The 6138-nt window shown below is 39.5% G+C and overlaps 1 non-coding gene across 1 annotated transcript; it reads right to left on the reverse strand.

Moving 5' to 3' along the window:
• Window positions 1–3771: 3771 nt before the first annotated feature.
• On the reverse strand, window positions 3772–3879 carry LOC115029524 (U6 spliceosomal RNA). The gene has a single exon (XR_003835085.1). It is a non-coding gene; the product is annotated as a U6 spliceosomal RNA (small nuclear RNA).
• Between the last annotated feature and the right edge of the window lie 2259 nt (window positions 3880–6138).

Below are 6138 nucleotides of genomic sequence, written 5' to 3' on the forward strand. Positions count from 1 at the left end.
CATTCCTCTGTTGAGGGCATCGGGTTTTTTTTTCCAGCTTCTGGCTATTATAAATAAGGCTGCTATGAACATAGAGGAGGATGTGTCCTTCTTACCAGTTGGCACATCTTCTGGATATAAGCCCGGGAGAGGTATTGCTGGATCCTCCTGTAATACTATGTCCAATTTTCTTAGGAACCACCAGACTGATTTCCAGAGTGGTTGTACAAGCTTGCAATCCCACCAACAATGGAGGAGTGTTCCTCCTTTTCCACATGCTCCCAGCATCTGCTGTCACCTGAATTTTTGATCTTAGCCATTCTGACTGGTGTGAGGTGGAATCTCAGGGTTGTTTTGATTTGCATTTCCCTGATGATTAAGGATGTTGAACATTTTTTCAGGTGTTTCTCTGCCATTCGGTATTCCTCAGGTGAGAATTCTTTGTTCAGCTCCGAGCCCCATTTTTTAATGGGGTTATTTGATTTTCTGGAGTTCACCTTCTTGAGTTCATTATATATATTGGATATTAGTCCCCTATCTGATTTAGGATAGGTAAAGATCCTTTCCCAATCTGTTCGTGGCCTTTTTGTCTTATTGACTATGTCTTTTGCCTTGCAGAAGCTCTGCAACTTTATGAGGTCCCATTTATCAATTCTCGATCTTACAGCACAAGCCATTGCTGTTCTATTCAGGAATTTTTCCCCTGTACCCATATCTTCGAGGCTTTTCCCTACTTTCTCCTCTATAAATTTCAGTGTCTCTGGTTTTATGTGGAGTTCTTTAATCCACTTAGATTTGACCTTAGTACAAGGAGATAGGAATGGATCAATTCTCATTCTTCTACATGATAACCGCCAGTTGTGCCAGCACCATTTGTTGAAAATGCTGTCTTTTTACCACTGGATGGTTTTAGCTCCCTTGTCAAAGATCATATGACCATAGGTGTGTGGGTTCATCTCTGGGTCTTCAATTCTGTTCCACTAGTCTACTTGTCAGTCACTATACCGGTACCATTCAGTTTTTATCACAATTGCTCTCTAGTAGAGCTTTAGGTCAGGCATGGTGATTCCACCAGAGGTTCTTTTATCCTTGAGAAGAGTTTTTGCTATCCTAGGTTTTTTGTTATTCCTGATTAATCTGCCGATTGCCCTTTCTAATTCATTGAAGAATTGAGTTGGAATTTTGATGGGGATTGCATTGAATCTGTAGATTGCTTTTGGCAAGATAGCCATTTTTAGAATATTGATCCTGCCAATCCATGAGCATGGGAGGTTTTTCCATCTTCTGAGATCTCCTTTAATTTCTTTCTTCAGAGACTTGAAGTTCTTATCATACAGATCTTTCACTTCCTTAGTTAGAGTCACGCCAAGGTATTTTATATTATTTGTGACTATTGAGAAGGGTGTTGTTTCCCTAATTTCTTTCTCAGCCTGTTTATCCTTTGTGTACAGAAAGGCCATTGACTTGTTTGAGTTAATTTTATATCCAGCTACTTGATTGAAGCTGTTTATCAGGCTTAGGAGTTCTCTGGTGGAAATTTTAGGGTCACTTATATAAACTATCATATCATCTGCAAAAAGTGATATTTTGACTTCTTCCTTTCCAATTTGTATCCCCTTGATCTCCTTTTGTTGTCTAATTGCTCTGGTTAGGACTTCAAGTACAATGTTGAATAGGTAGGGAGAGAGTGGACAGCCTTGTCTAGTCCCTGATATTAGTGGGATTGCTTCCAGCTTCTCACCATTTACTTTGATGTTGGCTTCTGGTTTGCTGTAGATTGCTTTTATCATGTTTAGGTATTGGCTTTGAATTCCTGATCTTTCCAGGACTTTTATCATGAATGGGTGTTGGATTTTGTCAAATGCTTTTTCTGTATCTAAGGAGATGATCATGTGGTTTTTGTCTTTGAGTTTGTTTATAGACTGGATTATGTTGATGGATTTCCGTTTATTGAACCATCCCTGCATCCCTGGGATGAAACCTACTTGGTCAGGATGGATGATTGTTTTGATGTGTTCTTGGATTCAGTTAGCAAGAACTTTATTGAGGATTTTTGCATCGATATTCATAAGGGAAATTGGTCTGAAGTTCTTTATATTTGCTGGGTCTTTTTGTGGTTTAGGTATCAGAGTAATTGTGGCTTCATAGAATGAGTTGGGTAGAGTACCTTCTGTTTCTATTTTGTGGAGTAGTTTGTGAAGAACTGGGATTAGATCTTCTTTGAAGGTCTTATAGAACTCTGCACTAAACCCATCTGGTCCTAGGCTTTTTTTGGTTGGGAGTCTATTAATGACTGCTTCTATTTCTTTAGGGGATATAGGACTGTTTAGATTATTAACCTGATCTTGATTTAACTTTGGTACCTGGTATCTGTCTAGGAACTTCTCCATTTCATCCAGGTTCTCCAGTTTTGTTGAGTATAGCCTTTGGTAGAAGGATCTGATGGTGTTTTGGATTTCTTCAGGATCTGTTGTTATGTTTCCCTTATCATTTCTGATTTTGTTAATTTGGATGCTTTCCCTGTGCCCTCTAGTGAGTCTGGCTAAGGGTTTATCTATCTTGTTGATTTTCTCAAAGAACCAGCTCCTCGTTTGGTTGATTCTTTGAATAGTTCTTCTTGTTTCCACTTGGTTGATTTCACCCCTGAGTTTGATTATTTCCTGCCTTCTACTCCTCTTGGGTGCATTTGCTTTCTTTTGTTCTAGTGCTTTTAGGTGTGTTGTCAAGGTGCTAATGTGTGATCTCTCTAGTTTCTTTTTGGAGGCACTCAGAGCTATGAGTTTTCCTCTTAGAAATGCTTTCATTGTGTCCCATAAGTTTGGGTATATTGTGGCTTCATTAAACTCCAAAAAGTCCTTAATTTCTTTCTTTATTCCTTCCTTGACCGAGGTATCATTGAGAAGAGTGTTGTTCAGTTTCCACATGAATGTTGGCTTTCTATTATTTATTTTGTTATTGAAGATCAGCCTTAGTCCATGGTGATCTGATAGGATGCATGGGACAATTTCAATATTTTTGTATATATTGAGGCTTGTTGTGTGACCAATTATGTGGTCAATTTTGGAGAAGGTACCATGAGGTGCTGAGAAGAAGGTATATCCTTTTGTTTTAGGATAAAATGTTCTGTAGATATCTGTTAAATCCATTTGTTTCATCACTTCTGTTAGTTTCACTGTGTCCCTGTTTAGTTTCTGTTTCCATGATCTGTCCATTGGTGAAAGTGGTATGTTGAAGTCTCCCACTATTATTGTGTGAGGTGCAATGTGTGCTTTGAGCTTTACTAAAGTTTCTTTAATGAATGTGGCTGCCCTTGTATTTAGAGCATAGATATTCAGAATTGATAGTTCCTCTTGGGAGATTTTACCTTTGATGAGTATGAAGTGCCCCTCCTTGTCTTTTTTGATTACTTTGGGTTGGAAGTCAATCTTATCAGATATTATAATGGCTACTCCAGCTTGTTTCTTCATACCATTTGCTTGGAAAATTGTTTTCCAGCCTTTCATTCTGAGGTAGTGTCTATCTTTTTCTCTGAGGTGAGTTTCCTGTAAGCAGCAAAATGTTGGGTCTTGTTTGTGTAGCCAGTTTGTTAGTCTTTTTCTTTTTATTGGGGAATTGAGTCCATTGATATTAAGAGATATTAAGGAAAAGTAATTGTTGCTTCCTTTTATTTTTGTTGTTAAAGTTGGCATTCTGTTCTTGTGGCTATCTTCTTTTAGGTTTGTTGAGGGATTACCTTCTTGTTGTTTCTAGGGCGTGGTTTCTGTCCTTGTATTGTTTTTTTTCTGTTATTATAAAAATATGGAACGCTTCACAAATTTGCGTGTCATCCTTGTGCAGGGGCCATACTAATCTTCTCTGTATTGTTCCAATTTTTATTATATGTGCTGCCGAAGCGAGCACATCAGATTTTATTGAAAGCCATTCCTTCCCTTTTTGTTTCTTCCCTCCCTCTCTCTGTCCCTTCTCTTTTTCTTCTAGTTTTTTAGTCTTCTGAAAATTCCCATTTCTAAGTATCTCCAGCAGGATACAGTGGTTTCAACCCCGAGGCTTGGAAGCTAGGGGTTTTTTAGAAAAGGGGTAGGGCTGGGGAGGAACTGGTGCAGTTTCACATGATTGGTTCATTTAAACATCAGCAGGGAGGAACTGGCACAGTTTCACATGATTGGCCCATTTAAATATCAGCAGCCTGTTAACATTTAACTTAGGTCCGAAGAGCTGGAGATAGGGAGGTGACAGCCCAGTCTGGCATGTCCTGGGCTGTTCTGCTATGTTCTCAGCCCCAGGTTTCAAAGCTCACAAACAACTATTTGGGCTATTTGACATAAATTAAATTAATCACAGGTCTCAAGTTTTATTTCTTTTCATTCCCCTGTTCTTCTACTAAGTAATTCTAATCTTAGAATTTCAGAAGTATGTGGAGAATAGAAATCATACTCTTTCTCTATAAGAACAAAAACAGAATAAGAAGGTATAGTAAACAGAACTAGGCAGGGACTCTTCTAGTGAGGCTTGAGGGTCTGGGCATGATGTAGGTGTATGTGGATCAGATCTCTGGCTGGAACTGGTGAGATGTCTTTTGGGGTACCCGGCTCTTTTGCTGTAGCCAATTGTGACCAGTCTTCTTTCTGCACCACCTGTAAGCCTTTTAACTTAGCTTACAGATTATTATTACAACAACATGTAGGTTTAGACACATCATTAAAGACAGTGATGGGCATGGGGAAGGAGCACCAAGTCTGCACCAGTCTCTTTTAGAATTCTATACATCTTTTCTACCTGTCCTAAGCTTTGGAGCCTGTATGCAAAATATAACTTCTAACCAATCTCTAATATCTTGGCCAGTCCCTGATTTACCTGGGCAACAAAGGCAGGTCCATTAATGGACCTGATTAGCTTGGGTATCCCAAACCTTGGGAAGATTTCTTCTAGGATCTTCTTGGCTATCACATTGGCTGTCTCAGTCCTGGTTGGAAAAGCTTCTACCCACATTGAAAAGATATCTTCAACTGCAAGGTTACTGACATCCTTGTACCAGCTAGAACTCTCAGGCCAAGGCTGATCTGATCCTTCAGATCATTTCGAGTACCAGTTTCTTCTGCCAGAACATCAGCGCAGTGATGAGTAGGGCGGTAGAGTAGCGAGATTGAGGACAGGAGGTGGAGCGAAGGTCACTCGTTCAGTCAAGAGAAAAGCTCTGATAATGTGTCACAGGAGCGTTGGTCGTCATCCATCAGTCAGGGGGCTTTTAGATAATGTTTTCAAGAGTGTGGGGTGACACTACAGTTATTTGCTGTCCCAGAGTGAGCTTATCAGCATCCTTGACAAGCAGAGCTATGGCAGCAATAGCTTTCAGGCAAGAAAACCACCCACTGGTAACAGGGTCTAACTTCTTGGATAGGTAAGCCACTGGCCTTTTTCAAAGTCCCAAAGTCTGAGTAAGGACTCCTCTGGCGACCCGTGATCTCTCTTCCACATAAAGAGTGAAGAGGTTGGTTGGGTCAGGCAAAGGCAAGGCTGGCCGTCAGTAGGACCTTTTTAATTTCTTTAAAGGCTTTCTGGTGATCTGGGGTCCACACAAACACTTCCCCTTCCTTGGTTAGGGGGTACAATGGGCAGCTAAGATCACCAACCCAGGTGTCTAGAGTGTGTAGAAGCCAGCAGTACCCAAGAATTCTCTTACTTGCCTTGGTGTAGTTACAATCTTTTTTTTTTTTTTTTTTTTTTTTTTTTTTTTTTCTTTCTTATTATCTGAAAATCATCTGTTTTATTAGTACATGAGTAGCAGATGCATTCCTGAATGTCTCTGGAATTTTGAGCCACATAAATTTTACTTGAAGGAAATGCATCTACAAATTGCGATATCAATAGAACTAAGATTGATTTTGGTGTTATATTACACAAGGTATAATCTAACTTTACATAAACTGGCTTAACACAAATGTATGAAGAAACTATAGGCCACAACTGTGGATGGACAACAGATATAGAAACAGGCATGACGGTACATATCTATAATTATAACTTGAGAGGCAGAGATGAGGTATTTAGGAGTCCAATGCTAGAAGGGGATACATTGAAAATGTAACTGTGCTGTATGAAAGACTATCTCTAAGAACCAAGAAAGTAAGACATTGGTCAAAAGAAACATTGACATATGAC

This window comes from Mus caroli, unplaced genomic scaffold (genome assembly GCF_978045245.1).
Source record: "Mus caroli unplaced genomic scaffold, Mus_caroli_1 scaffold_16, whole genome shotgun sequence".
Lineage (NCBI taxonomy): Eukaryota > Metazoa > Chordata > Mammalia > Rodentia > Muridae > Mus > Mus caroli.